Genomic DNA, 18,896 nt, shown 5'->3' with positions numbered 1-18,896 from the left:
CCTAAGGAATCACATGAAGAAGCTGTCAAGAGAATTCTTAGATATCTTGTTGGAACACAAAATTTAGGAATCTGGTATCTGAAGAAAGGAGCAGAATATCTAATGGGATACTCAGATACTAATCATGGAGGTTATAAGACAGAGAGAGAGAGAATACTAGTAGACAATGCCAATTTCTGGGAGGATGTCTTGTCTTGTGGTTAAGTAAAAGGCAGAATACTGTGGCAAGATCCTCTATAGAATTAGAATATGTTGCCACCGTAGCTGTTGTGTTCAGATTCTATGGGTAAAACAGCAACTACAAGATTTGGGAATCTATTTGAAGGAGATTCTAATTCTGTGTGACAACACGGGCACAATAAGCCTATCCAAGAATCAAGTTCACCATGCCCGAACCAAGCACGTTGATGTTCGACATCACTTCATTCGGGACCATATTCAAAAGAAAGATGTGAATATAGAATTCATTCCTATTGAATATCAAATAGTAGACATTTTTATGAAGCCTCTTGACCAACAAAAGTTCAATTACTTCAGAAGAGAATTGGGAATGGTAAATCCCAATGAGTTGTAAGAAATCTCATATTATTCCTTTAATTTAAGAATTTAGATTTAAAGTTTTGATGATTAAAAGACTAACTTAAGCATCAGAGTGTATAGAAATTTGTTATGCAGGAAGCTCTGTGTAGAAATCGAGAAACAGAGGTGAACAGGGTATGGAATGATCGATCAAGACATTGATAATCATGCTGTAAGGAAGGGTTGATTTATCGATCAACTGATCGATAAATAAAGTATATGGAGCAAAAGAAAGAAGTTGGAAGGAATGTCATCGATAAGCTGATCAATCACTCAATTATCGATCAACACATCAATCAAGAGCAAAATGAGGATTTTAGACAAATTAGTCAAATGGGTAAGAATTATCGATAAGCTGATTGATAAACTGTTAATCGATCAAATGATCAATAAACTAGACCAGGTACTCATTTTTTAATTAACATTTATCAATAACGTGATCGATAATTGGCTTCAGTGTTATTGTGTGTTCTTCTTATTTATCGAGCACATGATTGATCAGTCATTGATCAATAACTTGATCGATAAATTTAGTGTTTATAACGTTCAGATTTTAAAAAACCCATCAGTTTTAAAACCCTAGCTTGATAAAATTCTTTCCTTGTTTTTGCGCAATGGTCCAAAATTCACTATTCCATTAAATTACTCATTCCTTTCTGCTTGAAATCACTCCTTAAGCTCTTTCGATCACTGCCAAACCTCTCAAATCCACAAAACACTAAATATTCTTCAAAATCTCTTCTGGGCAACAAGAAATGGCAAGAGTTAAGTAGGCGGGTAGCAACATGGAAGAAGGCATTGAAAGACTAGCACAAATGATGCAACCCTGTCGTTGGACTGTCAAATAAAACTAAGCTAAATGCAACATAGTAGCACTAACCTAGATGTCGATCTCTTAAGGAGCCTATGTATGTCTTAGTAATCTATCACAAATATCAAATTAACCGAGTATGATGTATGAAGTGTTTGTGTAATTAGTGACTAAATCAAACCTAAAGTAAAACTATTTGTAATTTCTGTATTTAATGAATGAAGTGAATGCAATGTATGAAGTATCCTTGATAGTCAAGTCTACCAATCATCCTAATTCCTCTCTTGATTGAGTTCAGTTGCTTTATTAGACTCAATTTATGAAGACCTTCTACAAACAATGAATTCAATGAGCTAGAACCCTAACTCATCAAACTCACCTAAATGCCTAATATGGATTGTGTTCTGCAAAAGGTATTTTACTCTCTTAATTAACAATGTTAGCACCCTAACAGGTCAATCAAGAGATTCAAACACTTGAGAAGAAAGAATCAATATAATAGAAGAAAATATCAATTCAATTAATCAATTAAAATGCAGAATACAATCCAAATCTCAATCTCAATGTAAAACAACTAGATTACTCCTCTTTACAATCACAAATCACAGATCTAAACCATAGAAGCTACAATCTATGAATGTAAAGAGCGAAACTAAGATTAAGGTAGAAAAAACTCCCAATTACAGCTCCAAGAACTCAGATTAGCTTCATTGAACACCAAGGAATGAAGATCTAGGCTCTCATGACTGAGATCACAGCCTCACTAAGCTCTGCAACTTCCATGGCCATAGCAGCAATGATCTGAAGGGAAATAGAGGAGAATAATTGGTGGAAATGGAAGAATTAGGGTAAAAATAGTGGGTTGATGATGGATAATGATAGGGAAGTGAAGAGAGACAAAGTAATAGGGTTTTAAATAGAGAAAACGAAGCCAAAATGGAAGAAATCGTAGAATGACGGAATTAGCGCACGTTTTGGAATTTAATCTGGAAATTTCACATATTCATCGTGACTAAAGTTATAGTTGGTCACAACTAACTTAAAAGTGACACCATATGGATAAGTGACAGTGTTTCCTTCATAACGAACATTAGTTGCAACGAACACCATATTTGGTCACGACAAAGTGAGGTAGATTTTATGGTATTTAGAATACACAAGAATCCATGAATGAAATAAACTCAGGAATTAACATATAAAAGCACATAATTGACCCTTATAGCCCCTTATGCACAATAACCTCTATCTTGACCCAAATTACACAATTAAAGACCCCAGAAGCATAATTTTGGACAAAGGCATATATACAAAATATGAGACTTATCAGCAATCTAAACAAGTTGGCTAGACAACAATATTACAGACCCAAAGTTCAGGAAGAATTCTTAAAAAGAAAAGGGGTGCTCAAAATCACAGAGAGCCGGGCAGAAAATGTGGAGCAACCTCAGAGAAGATCAGCAAGGTCCAAGTTAAAGTTGCCAACTGTGATTGAAGAATCAGAGACTAAATCTGATAAAGAGGTCTCAGTTCAGAAAGCTGTGGATACTGCTCTGAATATTCCAGTACCTCAGCAACTAAGGCATAAGAAATAAAGAACTACTAAAGGGGTATCTCAACCTACTCAAGGTATCACTTCTGAATCTGAGCTTTTGGTGGGAAATCTGGATAGATATGTTAACCAAAAAAAATTTAAGGCTGATTTTGCAATTAGAAAATTCTGTCCCGTAGTATCTATGAACTTAGAAAGTCTAAAAATGAACAAAAAGATTAAAGTGAATTTGGATGATCCTCTGAAATATTACTCAAACTGGTTAAGTATTGGAGGAGAATATTGTCCTAAAGTAGTCAAGCGATTCTATTGCAATATGGAATTGTGTGAGGAGTATGATGAGCAGAATAATCTCGTGAATGATTATCTCAAAACATACCTCAGGGGCAGAACTATTACTTTTACTCCTGCTAAGCTAAATGAGTTACTAGGGACAAAAGATCATGTGAGGGGAGGAGAAATGAATGATATCAAGGCTTAGAAGATCTAATACAGAGTGACAATTTTCCTAGTAAGCTCAGTTTTCCCCCTAAACAGATGTGTGATTATTATAGAGTAATTCACTACATCTAGTCCAGAAGCATGATCAATAAATTTGGAAGCTTCTCCCACCACAATAAAGATGACTACCTTCTCCTAGCAAGAATAATCAGTAGAGAGAAGATAAATATAGGAGCCCTAATTTATAATGAGATGAAGGACTTTGTACTCAACAAGTCCAAGTCAACTCCTATCCCCTGTCCTCAGTTAGCTACCTATCTACTTCAAGTGAACAATATTGCACCTATGGAGCCTGGAGAGATCAAAGTGAAGGTACCCTCTTTTGGAATAAATCAACCGAACAAGATGAAAATCTCTGTGCCCCTTAGACCTTCACAAAAGCTAGCTTAGAAAGATAAAGGGAAGCAACCAGCTGCTAGGACCTCTAGACCCCAAGATGAGGTTGAGTCATTTGCAGAACCCTCTCACACCTCTGCTTCAACATTCTATGGGAATGCCATCAGAAATTTGTTCCAAGCTGAATTACAAAAGTTTAAGCAAAGGCTATATACCACTATGAAGGAATATGGGTAGATATCTGATAGAAAGTTTGAGAGTCTGTACACAGTCCTAAATCTTCATCGTCATTCAATGACTGTCTTGGAAAAGGAGGTTTCTCAGAGGTTTGACTTTGTTGAAAAGCAAATTAGAGAAATGAAGGGAATGGTAGCCTCTCTCTGTAACAATTTCTCTGCACCAAGCACCTCCTTCAGCTTTGAGGATCTTCTGTCACATCTACCCTCTCCTCCTCACCCTTATCCTGAACCACCATCTTCTCCTATCTCCACCTCTCCTACTGCTCTGTCATCCTTTGTTCCTTCCACCTCTCCCATTCCTCCTCTTGCTACCTTAGCCATTATCACGGTTCCTTAGCCTATTTCTTCTCTGACTCTTCCACCCATCTCTCAGGTTGTTTCTCCACTCTCTCTGCTTTCCCCTCTTCCTATTTCCATTACCTTGCCTCTTGTCTCAACTTCTTCCCTACCTTTTGATGCTGACAAAAAGGGGGAGAAGGAATCTGTTTAGTTTTTCTGTGTTTTATCATATTTTCTGTTTAGTTTTTGATATTTCTATTATGTTTTCATGTAATTTTATTACATTTATGCAATTTGAAATCTGATAGTACTTAAATGATATCAGTTGTGCATTTCTGCCAATTTTTGACATTTACTGTTATCTGTCATGAGCTTCTATTGAATTCTTGATCTATTTTATATTTTTATCTAATGCAATATGATCAATCTTACACCTGTGTTTTGTCATCATCAAAAAGGGGGAGAATATTAGATTTAAGGTTTTTGATGATAACAAATTGAGTAACTTGTGTTTTAGTAAGTTGATCGATCACTTGATCAATCAAGGGTTTATCGATCACATAACAAATAAAATTCCTGTGTAAACAAGTAAATTAGCAGAAATGTTAATCAATAACTTGATAGATAATTCAAATTCTATGTGTTGATCAATCAATTGATCGATCATTGTTAACATTGTTTTGTATAAAAGTATGCAAAAAATTATCAAACACTTGATTGATAATTAGATGATCAAACAACTAATAGATAAAGAGACACAATTCTGGTAAGCATTTATAAAGTAGTAAAAGACGGTAAGAGCAGCTGGAAGAGTAAGAGAACTCCTAAGACGGATTTGGCTTAGGCCCCTAAAGAGACAAATAGGTAGCCTAGGGAATTGACAGGAGGCTTAAGAAATGGTATTAGTTCTTGGAAGAGTTTTTGGGGAATTATTAGTATGGTGACCAACTGAGTGGAGATGACTTCACTTAGTCCTATGGTCCAAGTCTCCCAGATATTGGTACCTATTTGGGAAGATGAGGACCAGGGATGAGTTTAGGATGTGGAAACCTCCTTCAGTTGTAAACCAGTACTGAGAGAGTACCCATGATTTCCTTCCAGATAACCTTATCATTAATTAAGCTGGATTCAATTTCTTTCCGATTAATAGAGGAAAGCCAAAGTCAGAGGAGTTAGTGCCATAAGACCTGAAAAAGAGACACTCAGGCTAGCTCTAAATACAGGAAGAACCCATGTGACATAGACACAGATTAAGTATTGACAGGTAAATCCTTAAGATAAGATGAGAGATAAGAATGTAAGCTGAACAGATATGACTAAAGGTAGAATAAGAAGGGCCTAAGACAGTAAGAGACTAGGGTTCGAGCCTATCAGTACTATTCAGTTAAGCGTGCTTAGGCGAAAGTAACCCAACGATAGGTAACCGTTGGGAAGTTCAGGTAGAAGTCCTGACTAAGGTATAAGCAGAGTATTGGTTCAAGTAACGCTTGGTGTGAGAGAAAACCTAATTAGAAAAGTAACTGGTGACTAGGATTGGTCCAATTGAGGTTAAGATATTAAGGTGTTTTCTTTAAGGGAAATAGATATAGAAGAGAAGTAAGGAATGACAAAAAGTAACCTGAGAGATAGGTAGTCACTACTAAGAGACTCCCCCTCAGGAGAGGAATGGTTGGGCTAAGAGAGCTTGACCAGGGAATGAGTCAAAGTTGAAAGACATCTCCAGAGGATAATGGCTAAGAGTATGGTAAGCCAATAAGGAATTGGAGTCTAGACCCTAATAGGGAAGCAGGGTGACAACCTAAGCCTCGGGTAATTAGTTAAAGGTGCCTGACTGGAAGGTCACACAGCAGAGATGTTTTAATGATTAATGCCTGCTGTGTAGTATGGTCACTTTATGATTAGCATTTGACCATAGAAACAAATGGTTAAGGATACAATAAGCCAGTCAGAGGTATAAGTCAATGCCCTAGTAAGGGAACTGAATATCAACCTGTACCTTAAGTAATCGATATGACCTCGATAGAGGCATGGTAACAAAATGAGATGTTTAAAGCTTGTTCAAATCCCTGAATAGAGGTGCAAATTGTAACACCTTATGTTTAAATCAATTAAATTTCCTTGCGGAAGCATTTGGAATCACTTTTGAAGGCTACAATTGATGAAAAATCAAGTTTGAAAATTTTCATTTACGGGTTACTGTTCATTGTCACCTTAAAATGTGACAAACTTCGAAAATTCGTAACTAATTGTAGAAAAATTGAAATTGAGTGATTCCAAGTTCTACAGAAAGCTCTTTGGATATAATTTTGAGGAAAAATAGTTTTTGAACTGATTGCCTTGAAATTCGAGCTCAATTTCCTTTGAAAAATTTACTGTTCATTTGGTCATTTTCGGATTTTACTGTATTTTTGCCTAACTTTGGAAAGGCATAACTTTCTGCTCGGTTATCGGAATCGGGCAAACTACCCCTCATTTTAAATAGAAACATCAGATCTCTTTGCTTGCCAAATCTTATGACCTAACTCACTCGTTTGATAGGTCAAACTGAGCTACAAATTCACTGCTCCAGGACTTACGTTTTATCCCTTAACATCTCTTTAATTCTTTTTATTTCTTTGGTATACATAACATGGCCTTACTCTTTCCCGTATCATGCTCATACACTTTCATTTATGCCATAAATATTATAATTAAATACATGGCATCATTGGCATACATAACATAGTTCACAAAATAGTAGAATTATACATTTATCAACAGTCTCATCCATTAACAAGAATAATTCTCCGCTTACTTCTCCTTGCTTCTCATGCCATTATTGCCCATCATTGATTGACCTAAATGGTTGGTTAGGGAGGGGTGAGATTCGGGGGAATCTCAGTAGCAAACACTACCCATAAGCATGCAAGACATAATGCACATGCATGACATGTTATAACATTAACACATGAATGCCATGGAAAGTAAGCTAAAGCATTTCATGCTTCCATAACATATTGCCAAGGCAAAACATAACATAAACTTGCAAACATAACTTTGCAAACATTTCATCATAGCTTAGTCACATCATGGCAACACAATCACATCATGCAAGCATACATATCAAGCACACAGTATAGGTAAGTTCACTACCTTGTAACATGGCTTTCCCCTTGCTTTTCCTTTGGTTTCCTTGTCTTTCCAACCATGTGGACATTCGGTCAACATCACCAAACATCCTCTTGGATGTTCCAAAGGTCCCAAACATAGTCACATTGATCACACAATCCATTAGGACCACTAGATTATATCAAGTTCAAGACTATCTCTCTTGAACCTCAACCCTTTCTCTTAGTCTTACGGTTTTCTTTCTAACTCTTCTACCATAAATCTCATCATTTCCCATCCTTATGATCCATTTCTTGTCAATTAGGATCACTTTAGATAGCCTTAGATTCAAGAATACCAAATCTGGAAATTTTGCTTCGCGGGTACTGTTCACGCAGAATTTCCAGAATTTTTTACTCAACTTTGAAAATTCATAATTAATTCTAGAAAACTCCAAATTGAGTGCTTCCAAGTCTCACTGAAAGATCCTTAAGTTAACTTTAAATGAAAAATAGTTTCAGGAACCAGTTCTACGCCGAACAGTACCGGAACTGTACGGAACTCGAAACTCTTCCAAAAGTTCAACACTGTTTCCAGATTTCAAACCCTAACTTTGAAAAATCACCATAAATCGTACACATATCCAAATGAAGTGTTCTACCTATGGATTTAAAGCTCACAGAGTGTACTTTAAGCATGAAAAATTTCAGAATCAGATACGCACAGTAACTAATCCGAAATAGGCATAAAATCAGGTGCTATAACCACCACATACCGTGTTTTAGAGTTTGATCTGGCTTGGAACCACTTGGCCTTTCTTTCTCCCTCTTCTTTCTCTCTCTAGAAACCATTTTGCAAGAGCTTTCCCATGGATTCCTTATGCTTGGACGAAATGGTAGGGAGGGGAGGGGGTATTTTTAGAAAAACAGACCGAATCTGGACCGTTGATCTTAAAAATACGTGGCTCGATCTGGACCGTCCATTTTCTCTTTTGATCTTACGGTGACAAGTGTCCTATGACATCATGCTTACCTCATCATGATGACATCATGCTTACATCATCAAGCCACATGTCTTTAATCCGACCGCACACGTGCCTTGCATCCGACCGTACACGTGTCTTCCATCTAGCCGTACACGTAATATTTTCTTTTTCTCATCTAACCGTACACTTGTCACTTTTATGTCCTTTCATCATTTATGGCATTAAAATAGGGAGAAAATAAATGGAAATTCGTGCAAAAATATCTCCTTAATTATTTCTCCACCTATCAAGCCAATCTTGCACCATACAAAATACTTTTCGGGTCCTGACTTACCCTGTACCACCAGGACATGCTCTGACACTATTTTCTCATCTTAATTAAGTACATATATGGTGCCACCTTAGAGGAGCATAGATGAAAATAATTAGCTCTATTGACAGGCTACTTAACTTTACTGAGTCATGCAGTAGAGATTTCGCTATAATGGGTAGACAAAAGACTGTCTAAAATATTCCCATACTGCGTTCTGATTTTTATGCTGTCCATAAATATCTTCTGGTGACTCAGCATGATGACTCGTAGGTGTCATGATTACGTTTGATGACTCAGCATGATGACTCGTCGATGTCATGATTACGCTTGATGACTCAGCATCGTCATGATGGCTTTTAGATATTTTCTTTGGTTTTGTCTCCTATTTAGGGGACAAAATTATTTAATATTTGACTGGAGTATTTTATTCAGTCCAGAGCTCCAAAAATTCATCCAAAAATATCATAAAATTCCTCCTATTCTAGAGAAAATCTGTGAATTTTCTCAGGTCATAACTCAACCTATAGCCCCACTTAAAAATCATTCTTTAAAATGCCTTTTTTGGGCACAACTGGCTTTTAAGTATTCTTAAAGCCATTTTGCTTGTCTTCTAGGGATGAGACTAATTTTATAATTTTCTACAGTCTCTTAGATCATACATCCCCATTTTACCATAATTTTCTGAGGTTTCCTTATGACTCAAACAATTAAATCTACCTCTACATCTCAAATTGAGCCATAAACTTATAAATTCCTTTTAAGTTACCTCAAGGGTATTTTCGTTATCTCTCTTCACAAAAGAGCCTTAGAATATTATTTCTCATTTTCTGGGATTTTCTTAGAATTTTCTAAGTACTTTCCATTTTTACCCCTGATGGCCGTAACTTTCTGAATTTACGGTTTTACCCCTGCTTAGGCTCAACCTCATAAAACAATCTCTTTGAGGCTTCTAACTTAACCTTTGGTCTGTATCTAGCCTCTTTTCTCTTTCTGGGCCTTTGAGACTTTACTGGAGCCTATAACTTTGATTACCCTTTAGCCCTTTAAAACATTCACTTTGCAGTTTAGTCCCTAAAACTGCTTTAACTTTCTTTCTCATCTTTAGGACCTCTACTAAAAAGGGGTCTGGTAGCCTATCTCATTTAGGCTATTTCTGATACTTCTAGGTCCAAAAATCAGGATGTTACACAAATTCCTAAGGGATAGTGAACCAAGAGGGACAGAGATTATATGACAACGAATGAAAGGTCAATGATGACATTGGTGCCAGACCTAGATACCGCACAGCAAGATGATTAAACATTTACTATTTGATGTGATGTGATGAGAATATGGTGATCAATACCTGACTAGAAGAATAATTGGTCAAGAGGTAAAGAAAGTTAGAAAGAGTAAAGTGAGGCAAGATCCCTCTTGAGGATGGAGATGAAAGGAAATGAATAAGAACATGATAGTGGATGGTTGCATTGGGAACTAATAGACAAAGAGAGATAAGTAAGTTCCTTGTGATACCTAGAGCTCGATGATACTTAGATATATGATAATGTTAAGGACTAAAATGATATTCTTTTATGTCTCTAAGGTATCCAAGAGTGTGCAACCATGGCAATTAGGCTATTAAGGAATCTAAGAAATGAGTTCCTATAGATAGATGCCACTGCTTATAAGATTGAGTAATCTAGTAGAGAGGCTCCCTTTGATAGGGATATGGTATTCGAGGAATGTACCCTGGCTGAGATTGCACGAGGAAAGTCTTGACCATGAAGTACCTCTCTAAGATTGGGAAGTGGTTCTCCGGATCAGAGTGACGCTGCTCTAGTAAGAGTAAGCTATCCTCTGAAGGAATGAAATAGAAAGCAAGTGGTTGAGTTGACAATGCTCTAGTTAAAGCAGTCTGTTCTCCCACAGGAAAAGCAGAAGTAGCCGAGATAAGGCACAGGAGGACCTTACCCCAGAGAGAGAGAGTGAAACTGGTTAAGACAACAGAAGTGTGATATACAAACAGATGCTCCTCGAGCTTAGTAGGGTACTACGGAATACTGAAGGATAATGATAATGTGATGATATAAGTCCTCTCCTGATGCTGTCCAAACTATTAAGAGACAGCAAAGACTACAGAGTCCTAAGACAAGGTAGGCTGGCATTGATATAATAGCAAGTTAATGGGCTCTAGAGATGAGCCAGTGCCTAGGGATTCGAAAGGCACAAAGAAAGGAAAGTGACTTAAGGAAGCTAAAACGAAGGGCTAAAGAAATAGGGAAAGGCTAAGAATTCCAGGAGTTGACAGAAAGGATTGAATAAGGTCTAAGAAGACAATACTGATATCTGTGATTAGTCTTGGGGAATAATCAGTCAAGTCGCTAGCTGAGTGGAGGTGACTTATTTTATTACTCAACTCTATGGTCTAGAGTCTCCTAGAGACCCTAAGATGGCTCAGATTGATGATAGTATTCCAGGGTCATGATGGATCCTGAAGAGGCTTACAGTAGAGCACAGTAGCTCCTGAGGTCATAGTAGACCGAGCCTAAGAGAAAGTGGCTGAGCCATAGGGGTAAGAGTACAGTACCTCTTTGGGAAGACGACGACCAGAGATGAGTTTAAGATACTGAAATCTCCTTCAGCGGTGGACTAATATAGAGAGAGTACCCTTGACTTGTTTCAGACACCTTTATTGTTGATTAGACAGGGCTCAATTCTATTCTAGTCAATGAAGGAAAGAAAGGAGATATGCCCTTAAAGTAAGGAGGAATGGCTGGGTATATAGCAAAGAATGGATAAAGGCTGTATTAAGAGAACTCGAAATGCCATGATATAGTAAAATACCATTAAGACAGGCACACTATCATGGTATTATTGTGAAAGAATGAGCCTAAAGTATCATAAGAATGTGAGCAGTGGTGACCAAATGCTTAAAAGCAAAGGTCATGCTCATATGAATGACAAAAAAATTTAGAATGACGAGTTATGTAAGTATGAAGCCAAGGTGAAAACATGGAAATGAGGTATAATGAAAAGTTGAAAAGGTCAGAGTTAAGTATAAGTAAGGATACTCTCCTCAGGTAACCTCTCATTAAGGGTAAGAATAAAGGTTTGACCCGAAATTTCGAGGACGAAATTTTTTTGAGAGGGGGAGAATTGTAACATCCAAGGTTTTAGGCCTAGAAGTACCAGTAATAGCCTGAATTAGATAGGCTATCAAACCCCTTTTTTAGCAGAAGTCCCAAAGATGAGAAAGGAAGTCGAAGTAGTTTCAGGGACTAAACTGCAAAGTAAAAGTTTTAAGGGGCTAAAGTGTAATAAAGTTAGAGGCTCCAGTAAAGTCTCGAAGGCCCAGAGAGAGAAAAGAGACTAGATATAGGCCAAAGGTTGAGTTAGAAGCCTCAAAGAGAGGATTATATGAAGTTAAGTCCAACCAGGGACTAAACTGTAAATTCTGAAAGTTATGACCAACAGGGGTAAAAGTGGAAGAGGGTACAGAAAATTCTAAGAAAAATCCCAGAAAATGGGAAATAATATTCTAAGACTCTCTGTGAAGAGAAATGACAAAAATACCCCTGAGGCAGCTTAAATGGAATTTATGAGGTTATGGCCAGTAAAAAGTATACCATTTGAGGTAATTATTTAAAATAGCAAGAGACCTCAAAAATGTATACAAAAATGAGGTTAAATGGTTGAAAGGTTGTACTAATTTATAAAATTAGTCCCGCAACCAAAAGGCCAGTGGAGTGGCTTTAATAAATTAAAGAGCCGGTTTTGCCGATAAAAGGGCATTTTGGTAAATGAATTTTTATGCAAGGTTTAAAGGAAGTGTTATGTTCTAAGAAAATTCATAGATATTCTCTAGAATTAAAGGGAATTTATAAAGTAGACAGAACAATTTTCTGAGCTCCGAAAGGCCATAAAGAAAGCCGGAGAAACGTGGGCCAAGTAAATTCGGAGGAAGCTTATGAAACAAGTTTGATCCAACGGCTAGGATCTAATCTCCCATCTCCTCCACCACTTTCATAACACTTGGCATCTTCTAGAAGGTTGAGGTAAGCATGATGTAATAAGATGATGCAATGATGATGCAAAAGTCCACTTGAACTTCCAAATTTGCCCTTACCCTTTCTATTAGCCACCAAGGGCATTTTGGTCCATTCAAGCCAACTTTTTGGCTATAAATAGGCACTCTCCCTTCCCCCATTTCGGCCAAGCTGATGAACATAAGGGGAAACTCTTGCAATTTTGATTCGTGAAGCTTAAATCAAGAGGAAGACACCTATTTTGATCAACCGAGTTTAGATCTGAGGTTAGTAAGTTGTTCCCTCTTGTTTATTGCTTTGAATCTTTGGTTTTATGGTTAAGAAAATGTGAGATCCCCTAAGAGGAGGTGCTTTCCGAATTGACATATGCTTAGGGGAGGATGATTTTGATGTTAGATCTAGTTAGAACACATTGATTAGAGGTTGTTTCAAGTGGATCTATGTGGAAATTGGAAGAATTACGTGCTGATTTGATGCCTATTTCGAATTAGTTACTGTACGTATCTAATTCTCAACTTTTTTATGCTTAAATTACACTCTGTGAGCTTTAAATCCATGGGTAGAACACTCCATTTGGATATGTGTATGATTTATGGTGAGTTTTCAAAGTTAGGGTTTGAAATCTGGAAACAGTGTTGAACTTTTGGGAGATTGTCGAGTTCCGTACAATTCTGGTACTGTTCGGCATAGAATTGGTTCCTGAAACTATTTTTCCTTTAAATTTAACTTAATTAGCTTTCAGTGAGACTTGGAAGAACTCAATTTGGATTTTTCTATATTTAATTATGAATTTTTAAAGTTGAGCAAAAAATTATAGAGTTTCTGCGTGAACAGTACCCGCGAACCAAAATTTTCAGATTTGATCTTCTTGAATCTAAGGCCATCTAAACTTGTCCTAATTGACAAGAAATAGATCTTAAGGATGGGAAATGATAAGATTTATATTAGAAAATTTAGAAAGAAAACCCTAAGACTAAGAGAAAGGGTTGAGGTTCAAGAGAGCTAGCTTTGAACTTTATGTAATCTAGTGGTCCTAATAGATTGTATGATCATTATGACTATGTTTAGGACCTTTGGAACATCCAAGAGGATGTTTGATGATGTTGACCAAAAACTAACATGGTTGGAAAGTCAAGGGAGTCAAAGGAAAAGTGAAAGGAAAGCTTGAGGTGCAAGGTAGTGAACTTACCTATTGTCATTGCTTGATGTTGTATGCTTGTGTGTTGCCGTGTACATGTTATTGAATGTTATTGTGATATGTTTTAGCTACTATAATTGATATTCATGATGAGTAGATTATGTCTCCATGGCCATGCATCAAGAAGTTAGCTTTGAGCATGCTAATATGTCACTAATTAACAAGAGAATAAACAAGTTGCGTGTAGTGCATGAGCATCCATCTAGCATGATTAATATGGTATTGTTTGCTACTGAGATTCCCCCAAATCTCACCCCCTCCCTAACCAACCATTTAGGTCAATCAATGATGGGCACTAATGGCATGAGAAGCAAGGAGAAGAAGTGGAGAATTATTAATGCAAATGATTGATATGAATATTCAATGTATAATTCTCCTATGCTGTAAATTATGTTATGAATGCCATCAATTTAATGTATATGCTTAGGATGTTTATGGCATGAATGAAAGTATATGAGTATGAATGAGAAAGATTAAGCCCATGCTATGTATGTCAAAGAAATAAAAAGAATTAAAGTAAGGAGATATTAAAGGATAAAACGTAGGTCCTGAAGCAGTTAGTTTTGAGCTTCAGTTTGACCTATCAAATGAATGAGTTAAATCACGAGATTTGGCATACTTATAGTGCACATCCCAAGATTCAAAATTAGTGGTAAATCACCTTATTTGGATGTGTATACAATGAGATATGAATTTTCGAAGTTAAGGCGCAGAATCTGGAAAGTCCAGATTTTACCAAATGAATAGTAATTTTAATCTAATAAACTGTACGTTTTCAGTGAGGATGAGTTTAGTTGAATATTTTTACCTTAAAGAGCATTGAAAGAGCTTTTCGTACAATTTTGGAACACCTCCATACGATTTTTCTAGAATTAGTTATAATTTTTCAAAGTTGGACCTGTAATCTGAAAACTGGACAGTGAACAGTAATTTTCTGAAAATTAATGTCCAAATTGAAATTTTTAAGCTTAAGACCATCCAAAGTGGTCTGGAATGGTTCTAAATGAATGCTAAGGTATTATATAAGTAAGGTGTGACACAAAGCATAACATAAACTTGCAAACATAAATTTATAAACATTTCATCATAGCTTAGTCACATCATGGCAACGCAACCACATCATGCAAGCATACATATCAAGCACACAATATACGTAAGTTTACTACCTTATAACATAGCTTTCTTCTTGTTCTTCCTTTAATTCCTTTGTCTTTCCAACCCTATGGATTTTTGGTCAACACAATTAAACATCCTCTTGGATGTTCCAAGGTCCTAAACACATCAATACATTATGCAAAACAATTATTAGAATCAAGTCATCAACTTATCTCTACTTGATTCTTTCTTGAACATACTTGAACTCTAACTTTTGAGTTTCAATTCCAACCTTCCTAAAATTATTTTAACATCCAATTCCCACATAATTTTGCATGTAGAATCCATATCCAAGCTCAAAACAATCAAAATTCAACCCTAACCATCTAGAACAGTCAAGGCCGAACAAAATCACAAATTAAGGGAAAGTTGGATTTCTTGCAAAATCAACACAGAACTACTTGATTCTTGTTGTTTTCAAGCCTTTAAATATGTTTCTAACATCTATTTCATCTTTCCCCTATTCTTTCAATTTCGTGCAGCACCTCCCTTATAGGGTTTCAACCATGACATTCTAACCAAATCACTTACCAAGCTCACAAATGGCAAGGGAATGAAAACTACATTCAAATCTATAAACATACCTTGACTTAGAGCTTGGATTTGCTTGGGACCTCTTGTTCTTCATCTTCTTCTTCCTCCTCATTACTGTTCAGGTTCCTCTCCCCTTTCTCTCCCTTGGCCAAAAGTGTTGCAACTATGAGGGGAAGAGATATTTATTAAAACTTGAATGAATCTTGGCCACTGATTTCAATTTTGGGTGGCTTAATCTTGGCCCTTGATTTCTTTTCTTTCTTGCCAAGAAATTTTCCACATGTGCTGCCTTTACTCTTTCCTCTTAGTCAGAATTTTTTTTGTCCAAACTATCTTCATAATTTTGAACCAAGTGGAAGGGAAACAATCAGCCACATATGTAAGCTTATTTCACAAGCTTACTTGAGATATTTTACAAAGTCATGATTAAACCTTGTCCAACCAACTTGACCATGTGCATGGGCTTAGGGGCCACGAAATTCTCTGATTCTTTGGGCTAACGAAGTGCCCTAAAGCTGATTAGGAAGCAAAGGGATTAATCTAGTTCAATCCCAACCGTAATCCTTTACTCGATTTTCTCCTTTTAGGCCTTTATTAGGAAAAATAGCTCGGGGCCTCTAAAAATTCATTTCTTTCTATGAAAAATCCAAATTTAATATAAAAGTATGATCTGGAAAGTTTGGAGATTTTTCATAACCTCTAACTATTTATTTCACATTTTTCTCCGAAATTGGGCTTTTACCGATAGAACATCGGAAGTAAATTCCCCATAAACTATTTTCTTCACTTCTAGTGCTTGGGAATAATTTTATAAATTCACATATATTCCCAAGGAACTTACCCATATTTTTTTATTGAATTATTGAGACCCTTATATAATTAAAATAATTATATTTCCTCAATTTTCATTATTTTCTTAAAAAATCAATATTTTTGGGAAAATTGAAATAATTTATTTTGGGCTATTTTCACTCTCAAAACATCATATATGACACAAAAACCCCTAATTTAACCTTTTTCCATTTTTAGGGAATTTTTAAGAATTTTTCATAAATTTCCCATTTTGATCCTTAAGGCACCCAACATTATCAGTCCGGCTCCCTTCTGGGTTTCTGAGCATTGCCAATGTATCTTCCATTGATTCTAAACTTAATATTCTCATGGTATACTTATAGAGAAAGGAATATCTCATCCCTCTCTCCTCAGTGATGTAATTAATTAAATAATATTTAATCAGAGTCGGTCTTGCCGAATTCTTTTCTACTGGCTCATAACTCCATCGATTTGTCTCTTGGTTTCATTCTTTCCCTTTCATTACGGGGATTTCCTCTAATTTTTCTTAAGCCAAAAGTCAAACCTTAGACAGCTATTTTGACTTTTCCTGGATAGGATATAAATAGGCTTTAAATTTAATTAAAGCTAACCTTGTCAGTTTCTGGGGACGGAATTAATTTTACAATCTGTGTAAATTCCTCAACTACTGTCCCCCAGTTTTTTTCTGATTATTTGAGGCTGTCTCATAGCTTGAATAATTCAATTTAAGTTACTATCTCAAATTGCTCAAAACCCTGGAATGACTTCAGGGCATTTCTGTCACTTCTAGCCCTATACCGGCTTTGGGATCCTATTCCCATTTTTCTGGCATTTTTCTAAAACATTTGGGCCATTTTTTATAACTTTGAACATTGGTCGACCAAAACTTTCATTAATTACAATTAGGTTCCTACTTGGCTCGAGAATCTTTTCCTTGCAATTTAGTCCCTGGGAATCCCCCTGTCCCTCTAGAGAGTCTCTGGGACCTCTGCCAAAAAGAGCCTGGTAGCCTGCCCATTTCAGGCTAATTTCGGTATTTCTAGGCCCGAAATTTGGGATGTTACACTATCCTTTGCTGAAATATTTACTGTTGCATTCAATACTATGTTCTTTACCGAACTTCAGTGTTTCATATTCATTTACTCTATGGGAGAGACTGATACATGTTCTTTACTCACTTTTTGAGAGTAACTTAAGAGTGTGGACTCTTGAGAGGGATTGTAACCTTACAGGTAGTAAAGGGGAGTGATTGAGAAAATCAATTACTGTACTGAGGCACCAAGAGCCCGTTTAATCTTGGGATTATAGTGGAAATCTCAGAGGTGTTCTGAGGACTGGATACAGGTCAAGTGGTTAAGACCGAACCAGTATAAATCCTGTGTCCTTGCTCTACGGTGAAATCCTACTAACACAAAGCCCTCTATTTTTATTTATTTTACTGTTTCATTACGCTTAAATTTTATAACTCACCCAATTTATCCCCCTTTTGGGTGAGACTGCCACTAACAAAACTCATCCCTGGTTTTCATCTTCCCAAAGAGGTACTATACTCTTACTCTTATAGCTTAGCCACTTTCCCCTAGGCTCGATCTATTGCAACCTTGGGAGTTACTGTGCTCTACCGTAAGCCTCTTTAGGATCCATGGTGACCCTGGAATACTATCATCTATCTGAGCTATATTAAGATCTCTGGGAGACTCTAACCATAAGGTTGAGTAATAAAATAAGTCACCTCCAATTAGTTGGTAGCTTGACTGATCATTCCCTAAGACTGTTCCAATAGCTAATATCATTCTCTTAGGCCACATTCAATTCTCCAGGCCACCTATCAGCTTCTTTAGGTGCCTAAGCCAATTTGCCTTCAGAGTTCTCTTACTCCTCTAGCTGCTCTTACGGCTCTTAGCTATTTTAGAACAGTATAGGGAGAAGACTTATGCAAGTACATTTGAAACATCCTACCTTTAACCCCTCAAAGTACACGTTTAGAAGTGTTATGATTCAACGGATCACGACACAAGCCTGTGAATTAAAATTTCAACATAATCACTCGAGTTACTATTCACTATTTAAATTTCAGATTACAGGTCCAACTTCAAAAAATCATAACTAATTCTATAAAAATCATATTGAGGTGTTCTAAAATTTTACAGAAATATCTTTGAAATTTATTTAAGGAAAAAAATCCAATTGGACTTATCCTTGTCCAATTTGTACAGTTTAATCAATAAATATTACTGTTCATTTGGTAAAATCTGGAACTTTCAGATTCTGTGCCTGAACTTTAAAAATTCGTATCTCATTGTGTACACATCCAATTAAGGTGATCTACCTCTCATTTTAAAGCTTGGGATGTGTACTATAAGTATACCAAATCTCGTGACTGAAATCATTCATTTGATAGATGAAACTGGAGCTACAAACTCACTGCCCCAGGACCTACGTTTTACCCCTTAACTACTCTTTACTTTAATTCTTTTTATTTCTTTAACATA

This window comes from Neltuma alba, unplaced genomic scaffold (genome assembly GCF_004799145.2).
Source record: "Neltuma alba isolate B1F8T4 unplaced genomic scaffold, ASM479914v2 tig00010500_pilon, whole genome shotgun sequence".
Taxonomy (NCBI): Eukaryota; Viridiplantae; Streptophyta; class Magnoliopsida; order Fabales; family Fabaceae; genus Neltuma; species Neltuma alba.
This window is presented reverse-complemented; position numbering follows the sequence as displayed.